Source organism: Morone saxatilis, unplaced genomic scaffold (assembly GCF_004916995.1).
Source record: "Morone saxatilis isolate NCDOM2014 unplaced genomic scaffold, NCSU_SB_2.0 Contig8, whole genome shotgun sequence".
NCBI classification, from domain to species: domain Eukaryota; kingdom Metazoa; phylum Chordata; class Actinopteri; family Moronidae; genus Morone; species Morone saxatilis.
In genome coordinates this window covers 17,921,716-17,929,921 of record NW_023340257.1, presented here as the reverse complement: position 1 = coordinate 17,929,921, position 8,206 = coordinate 17,921,716, and the positions used below count along the sequence as shown (strand labels likewise).

Below are 8,206 nucleotides of genomic sequence, written 5' to 3'. Positions count from 1 at the left end.
CTATTATTAATAACAACTTTAAGACAATCATCTTTTCATAGTTAAGTTAGAAGAATTTTCAAACAATCAGTCAAGCGCATTAATTACAAAATTAAGCCCTTACACACAATTATAGCAACAAATATCGCTTCAAATTAAACAGTTCCTTGTAAATTTAATTAAGGAACAGGTTTATAAATGTATGGAATTAAAACCAGTATTTTGCTCTTCATTCATTTTTTCTGGTAAAGTAGAAAACAATCAGTTAATCAAAAAATCTAATAATTAAAAACATAAATAATAATTGTAATATCATTTCAACTTCCCTCTTTGTGCTCGGTGTTTTTTATTTCATCATAACGTAATGTTTATGTAACTTAGAGAACATACTGACCTCATATCCTTACAACTGGACCCACCCGGACCCCCCCGCCGCAGCGGGCCCCGCCCGCGCGCCGCGCCCCGCACCCCTAAGGCGGCGCCGCACCCCCCGCCGCCCCCCCTCATGCTCAACTCCTTGTCATCCAAACGGATGTCATGTCAAAACAGTCGGATTCAATCTATCCATTCCATTCTAATTCAGGTTTTTGTATGATCAAATTCTCAACTGCATTTTGTTAAAACGGGTAAATCACCTTATATGAGTCAAACAGCGTCATCAATTTAGAATACAAACCCAATTCCCATTTCCCTAACAATAACCTTTGATTAGAATATGATAATCTCAGTTTATTTTCAGTTTTCTTCTCTCCTCACTTCATACTTTAACGTTACATCCTGCGATTTCCACAACTCTCTTAAAAAGTACATTTTTCCCAAATTTTTATGATTTGTCATCTTTATGGCCAACTTTGAGTCTTTTCCAAAGAACTACTGGTAACTTCAAAAAATTATAATTGCAGCATTATAATTGACATTACTCTATTATTCATCGTCATTGTCCAGTTATTTCTGTATAAAAATATCCTCACCTAATTTATTTCTTCCACAAGTAATTGAACCAAAATGCAATAATTTAACATATTAATTCATATAAAAAATCTCTTGTCAAACCTAATTATGTTACATTTGTTTTAAATAATTGCAACTTGTTAAAACAATATTAACTCCATCCAGCACTCTCTCACTAGTTCTAAAAATACCGATTAAGGTTTCACATACCGTACACTTATATAATTACATAGTTTTTTTCAGCATAAGCAAATACATTGTTCATTTTACATCTCTTTTTTTAAAAATATTCAATTTCAAATATTTATTGTAAAAGTGTACAAGTATGTTGTTTGTCCTGTTCCCTCGCGTTCGAGTAGGTTTCCTGGTGAGAACCGATGTTGTGCTGCGGGCGAAGTAGGTGTGGCATTCAGCTTTGTGTGTAAGATTGATCGTGTGTGACACAGGCGGAAGTTGCAGAACCTCCATCCTTTTCACAAAGATTAGTCCATTGGATTCGGATCACTTTATAATTTATATTAATCAGTATAAGATATAGATAAATCATTGTAGTCTCAGAATTAACAGAATTTTTATTTTGAATCGATTTTCCTTTTGTGTACTACATCAGGATTTATCATTGACTGAAACAGCTATTTAATATTAGCCACTGTTTATTTTTCTGACTGTACTCTTGTTCTCATTTTAGTAATCATCCAAATTTTAAAATATTTTTACACAAAATCATTACTTTTATTTTTCTCCAGGCATTTTAGCACTTAAAATTTCTATTATCAATTATATGATTCACAGGCATAAGAATATTTATTACAATACCATGAAATTTCAATAGGCGGGATATTGTCATTTTTATTTTTTATGACATCTAATTTTTTTCTTTTAATGCTAATATCTGTCATCTATCGTCTGCGTATATTTTTATTCGTTTGTATTTATTTCATTCTGTTTCATTTTGCAGTACGAGTCTTCTCCATTAAGTCATAAATTTTCCGAATAAAACCCATCTTCTTTATTCACTGTATACCATTCCTTTGTAGTATATATATGAGATGCTACATAATCTACTTTTCTTTTCTAAAACATAGGCCTGTAACCAGTCACGCTTATATAACTTCTGAAAAACCCTTTTTTTTCTTTGTTTCATATTCTCTCTTTTTTTTTCCTTGCCCCAAAGTCTGCCTGAAGATCACGATAGATTACACTGTTTTCCCCAAGCCTGTATAGTTTCTTTCCTTTACTAATCCTCAGAATCATCTCTGCTTATTCTCATTTGTGTTCCTTGTCTTCCATATTAACAGCTCTTTTTCTTGCACAACCATCCCGATTTTCATGCCAACATGACTCTTAACTGATCTTCCTCTTATTTCTACCCTACTCTTTGTTGTTATCTGTGTGTATTTTTCATTGTAGACTTTCATATGGCCGCGTCCGCGCGCGATTTTTGGTCCTGCAGCTGTCGCAGCACAGCTTTTGTTTTGTCGACACTGTTGTGTCTGCATCTCTGTGTCTGTGTGTGTGTCCTAGAAACTATGATTAGTTTAATTCCTTCCAAGCACACTCCAGTTAGTAATTCAATTAAATTTTTGCCTCCACATGTCAGGTATAATTACTGTTATTTCTTCACCATTCATCAAATGTTTAATATTACTATGTTGTATGTGTTGTAGGTCGAGTGTCCCCCGTGTTCATAAAGAAACCTAACCATATGTACAAGATATAAGCATCTTTAGTGTGCATGGGTAGTTGTAATTATTGGTTTGCACGGGCTCTAACAAGGAGAGGGTCAGAAAAAGCCAGAAAAGCAGACAGGGAGCTAAGACGGGACGGGAGGAGCGCGATGCAGGGGCTCAACGACGCGTCGAGAGAGTGGCAGCGAGCCGGAAAAAGCGGCAGGGAGGGAAGCGGCGCGCGGGGCGCGCCGGGGCCCCCGGGAGAAGCAGGTGGAGAGAAGGAGGAACACCACCCAACGAAACGCCGGGTGCAGGAAGAGGGGAAACGCGCAGGTGGCACGGCAGCGCAGAAAACGGCAAACAAAAAAAGGGGACCGGCGGCAAGGGGCTTGGGGCAGTGCTCGGCAGTGGGATCGGAGCAGGGTGGCAAGACGCTGAACCCGAACCCCACAGAGGAGAAAAGGAAGGAAAGCGCACCAAAGGAGCGGAGAGAGGAGAGAGGGAAAGAAGGCACCGGCAGGCAAGGGGCGGCAGGGGGAAGGACGGTCAAGACGGGGCGGGGCACGCAGGAAGACCTAGCGGAGCGGGGGCGCGGAAAGGCACCCCGACCAGAGGACGGTTCACGGGGAGGACCAGGGGCAGCCCGGGAGGGCCACAGGCACGCGTAGCGGAGATACACCGACGCCGACGAGGATAGGAGCAGGAGCACAAGCACAGGGAAGCGGGCGGGGCGCCAAGCAAGAATATGATCCAGGGGGAGAAAGGGTCGTGGACGCGAAGGATAGGGACACGGGTGAGGACAGAGCAGCAGGGCGGACGAGGGAGGGCGGGGGCACAGGAGCCGCGACGCGGAGGGAGGGTGGAGGGAGAAGGTGAGAGCGAGGGGCGGACAGAGGAGGAGAGGCGGGGACGGCATGAGAGGCGCGAGGGAGATGATGCGTGGGCGTGGAGTTGGTGTTGTTTGGTTGCGTGTGTCCCGAGTACTGTGGGCGGTGGTGTGGGTGGTTCTAGTACAAGCTATTGGGTTCTGGGCTGTACTCGCGTACATAGCCTTTCTGGCTGTGTTTTTCTTTGTGTTTTTGCTAGCTGTCTAGCCGGAAACTAACCTGATCAATTTTAATGAAGCCAAGCTTATCCAAATTCAGATGCTGGATATCTGTGCAGTTGATCATCTTTGATCCAGGTATGTCAGATCTCTGGAAAATTTACAGGGCTTAGAGATATTTGCCATTCTGGGCCTCTAGTTTGGATCTGAATACTGTATTATTTGCTCCAAATGTTTCATATATTGTTAACCAACGAGAAAATATAACCAAAGAAAACTGTTAATGAACAAAATCCATCCTAGAAGATGCTTGTATATTTACATAACAGATACAGCTTGCGTGCACCTGCATCATGCTTTTTTTACATGTATATATTTCAAAATTTCAATTGTAATTTTTAAAAAAATTAATTTAAATAGGTATGCATTATTTCATCAAATAATCTTTTTCCACATGCTAAATTAAAGTAAAAGTTCTATATTAAAGTTCGTCTCTACTTTTTATTAAATGATTTCAAATATGTCATAACAGAAGAATAAATCTTGTGAGTTGCTAGAGAGAGCGCTGGTGGAGCGGAGGAGAGGGAAGAGGAGAGGGTGAGGAAGCGAGGAGTGGAGAGAGAGGGGGAGGTGGCGGAGGAGGTGGGGTGGAGGAGAGCTGTGCGAAGAGGCAGAGAAGGCAGAGAGAGCGGAGTGAGGGAGGGTGGGGTACGAGGCTGCGCAGAGAGAAGAGAAGGTGAGGAGGTTGCATAGGGGAGAGGGCGAGTGGGTAAGGGTCGCCGCGAGAGAGAGTGGAGGGAAGAGGTGGCGGGGGGGGGGGGGGGGGGGGGTTGAGCGGTACGGTAGGAAGAGAGTGTCTGAAGCGGAGTGCGCTAGGGGAAGGCGAAGGGCAGCGAGGCGGCGCGGGTGAGGACACGTGGGATGGAGGGATCGGCAAGCGGCGTTTAGGGCGCGCCGGCCCGCTGGTCCTGTGTGGGTGAGCTGAACTCAGTGCGGGCTGGGAGGGCTGACTGGGAGGATGAGAAAGAGAGAGAGGCGGCGGCAGGAGGCGGGCCGCTGAAGCGCGCGAGGGGAGTGTGAGAGAGCGTCGCGCGCGCGCGAGCGCGCGCGCGGCGGGAGGATGGTGGTGCGCGCGAGGGTTGAGAGGCGAGGCGGGGAGGAGAGGAGCGGCGGAGGAGGTAGTAGAGAGAGTTGGAGGTGAGTAGATGATTTGAGACTTTTGTGGGATGTGGCAGTGTGTGTTAGGTTATGATGCTTATAACGTTGTGTTGCAGAACCTATGTGGAGTATTGGAAAAGCTAAAAACATATTTTTTTGACAGGATAAAAACAACAGTCTATTTGAATCTAATGTACTGTCGCTTAATAATTTTCCTTAAACTTCTTTTTTTTGTTATTTAATTTCCTTATCTATAATTGTAATTTAAACATGTGACTAACACTATAATCTGTGTCGAAGTTCAATCCCGTGAACCTCTCGCTTCTCACGTTGCAATGTGTAGCCACGAGGAAGTTAACAAAACAGCACAGACGCTTCCGCATTTCAAACTCGTTATCATATCAGTAGCTCATTGCGCCGATGCCTGTTGCAGTTCATTGTGCATTCCAGCCTTGCGGGGAAAGGAGTGGTGTGGATGGCGGCGCGAGTGGTATCTGCTGCTATGACAGCTCTCATCTGTATGGTGATGTATCGTTTGCAGTCTGGGTCCGATCGCCATCCCTATCAGCATGTCGGCGATCACCTGGTCTTTAACTCATTGCCTCTGTAAACTATTTTTAAAATTATGCAAACTTTTTTTATAGGCCTGTATCTTCTTGTCTGTCCCATTAAATAGGTACATTGTTTTTAAGGTGAACACTTTGCCACTTGCAGCTGTCCCCATAACAGCAGTTTCATACTTTCTTCAGACCAAATTCCTAGTACCATCCAGGTACGCGCTGCCAGGGCTAAACACTTTGCTGACTTGGACTTAGGTGCTTGCCGGTCAGATTCTAGACTATGGCAATAATGGCATGCATTTTCTGGACTCAGCACAGAAGGAGGATCTTTGAATACTCTGTAGCTTTCTATCGGATCCCCACCACGTACAGGATCAGGAATAGCTGATTATCGCATGGTTTTACACAGCTTGATAGCTTTTTTCCTTGTCCCTGTGTTAACACTGACCCTCTGCACACCAAACCATAACCAGTGTTTTTTCAAGCATAAGATGTTAGATTAATTTATTGTCTTAGTGGCAAATTGGCAGTTTTTATCTTTTTTTATCATGTTTATTATCCTTATATTTATGAGAGATATGGTTATTGAATTAGAGTTAGTGACAGTAATACTGTACGTACAACATAGCAATAAATAAAGTATTTGTCATGTTTCTTTGTGTTTACTATCAAAAAGCTTTTTAAAAACGTAAATTGTATTTTTACATTGCTATAATATATGCACTATATTGCCCCTCTAGGTCGACAGCTTTGGTTATTGTGGCATTTGTAGCTTCTGGTGAATTGAGGATTCTGCTTGAGGAACTGTCACGCGAGCCATCTCCACCTCGCCAGTGGATAGGCAGTGAGGACTGGGTAACTAACCCAGACATGCTGATGTTCAGCTTCTGTGCTGGAGCCATTGGATTTGGTATTCAGAAATCTGTCATCCCAGGTCTGAGAGAATTCTTGCTGGATCTCTCTCCCTCTAAAGTGGCTGCCTCTCCAGTGCTTACTGAGTTCTGGGAGGATGCATTCAACTGCAGGCTGGGAAAAAGTGAGACAGTTCTGTTCTATTTTAGTGGCAATGATTTCAGATCAGTTATCTAATGTAAAAGCATTAAAATAGGCCAATTCAGTTGATGATATAAAAAATTGTGGACCCTTTTGCCTTTTATAAATGAACTACTTCTGTGATGACTAATGTGTGTTGGTAAAAGTAAGGGTAAAAACTAAAAATAGTGTCCTACATAAACTAAAACAGCAATTTAATAGAATACATGAATATATGAAAATAATACTTTGACATGTAATGGAAAATAAGCATGTTCTATTAGTAAATTAGAACCATATAAGTGTATCAGTTTTTGTAAGGCACATGTGGTGGGTTAAAAAAATAATGCAAAATCACTGTCAAGACTAAAAAACACTTCCCTCTGTCTGTTTTTAGGTGCCTCCGTAGACGAGAGTGTGTGTGATGGAACTGAAGACATACGGACGCTCCAGAGCCCGTACACTGACACATCTCAGCTAAGAATCACTAACATGGTGTACAAGGCTGTTTATGCAATAGCACATGCCATCCATAATGCAGTGTGTCAGGACACAAATTCTACAACTCAGTGTGACAAAATCCACAGGATAGAGTCAAAACATGTCAGTCAAAATAAATAAATGAACACCCCATGCCCTTTTTTCACTATTATGCACCTTTTATGAAATGAAATATACATTTTATTTAATCTCCCTTACTGATTTACTTTACGTCATCTTCACAGGTTTTCACTCAGCTGAAAAAAGTAAATTTTTCCCAAAATGGTTATGATGTGTCCTTTGATGCCAACGGGGATCCTGTGGCCAAATACGAGCTGGTGAACTGGCAAAAAAGTGAGAGTGGCAGCATTAAGATGGTGACAGTAGGGCACTATGATGCATCAATGCCAGTGGGCCAGGAGTTCCGTATCAGCAAGAACCTCACATGGGTGGAGGCTGGTACACAAGTAAGTAGCCTAAAAGCAATGATTTAACAATGTAGAATTGGTTGATCTCAAAGGGTACGACATGTGTTTATGGTCTCTGTTTCTCCTGGCCATACTGGCTGTACAAAGATCCATTGCTATTACAATTACAATGTAACAGATGTGTGACAAAATGCACAGTCCTGCTCAGTTGCATAACAGCCATCCAAAAATCAGATAATATGAGACTTCAGCAGTCAGAGTGAGTTGGAATGAGCACATAATTTAGTTATAGATTGCTAGTGATAATAATGAAAACCATAACAGAGATGGGTTTTCCTTTTCAAGGGCATAGGATTATATCAGACAATGTTGTTCATTTAATGTAAGTTTTTCTTTAAACACAGGTGTATTTTCAAGGTGGCAGTTTAAATCACATGCAAGGGCCCTTTCTTCAGCCAACACGCTGTTGGAGGGCTTACTCCCCCTGCAACATCCTGACATAAAGACTAAAACTACCCTCAGCCATAAAGGCCGTCCTAGAGTAAAATAAAGTATCACACTGCCCCCTGCTGTTTAGCCAGAATCTACAAAGCAAACACACTATCAATACTTGTTTATTACACATGAAAACAAAATACATGACCACAAATATGACAATACATTGGTGGACGTCATCATTAGATTGATATGGATTTAGTAAAGAATACTTCGCAGCAAGTATGACCAAGAGGAATTGTTACAATGACCAATAACACTTTTGATACACTTATGGAAATGTTTTTATTGTTTAACAAAGGACTCATGCTTTATTCATAGGAACTGCATAGCAGACCTTAATATGTGTGAGTTTGTTCGTACCTATGTGTCCAGGTGCCTGTATCAGTGTGCAGTGACAGCTGTCCT

General features: G+C 42.0%; 1 pseudogene; it reads left to right on the top strand.

The window, feature by feature from the left end:
• The first annotated feature begins 3,345 nt into the window (after window positions 1-3,345).
• The window catches only part of LOC118342060, an 8,747-nt pseudogene continuing 3,886 nt past the window's right edge, over window positions 3,346-8,206 (top strand).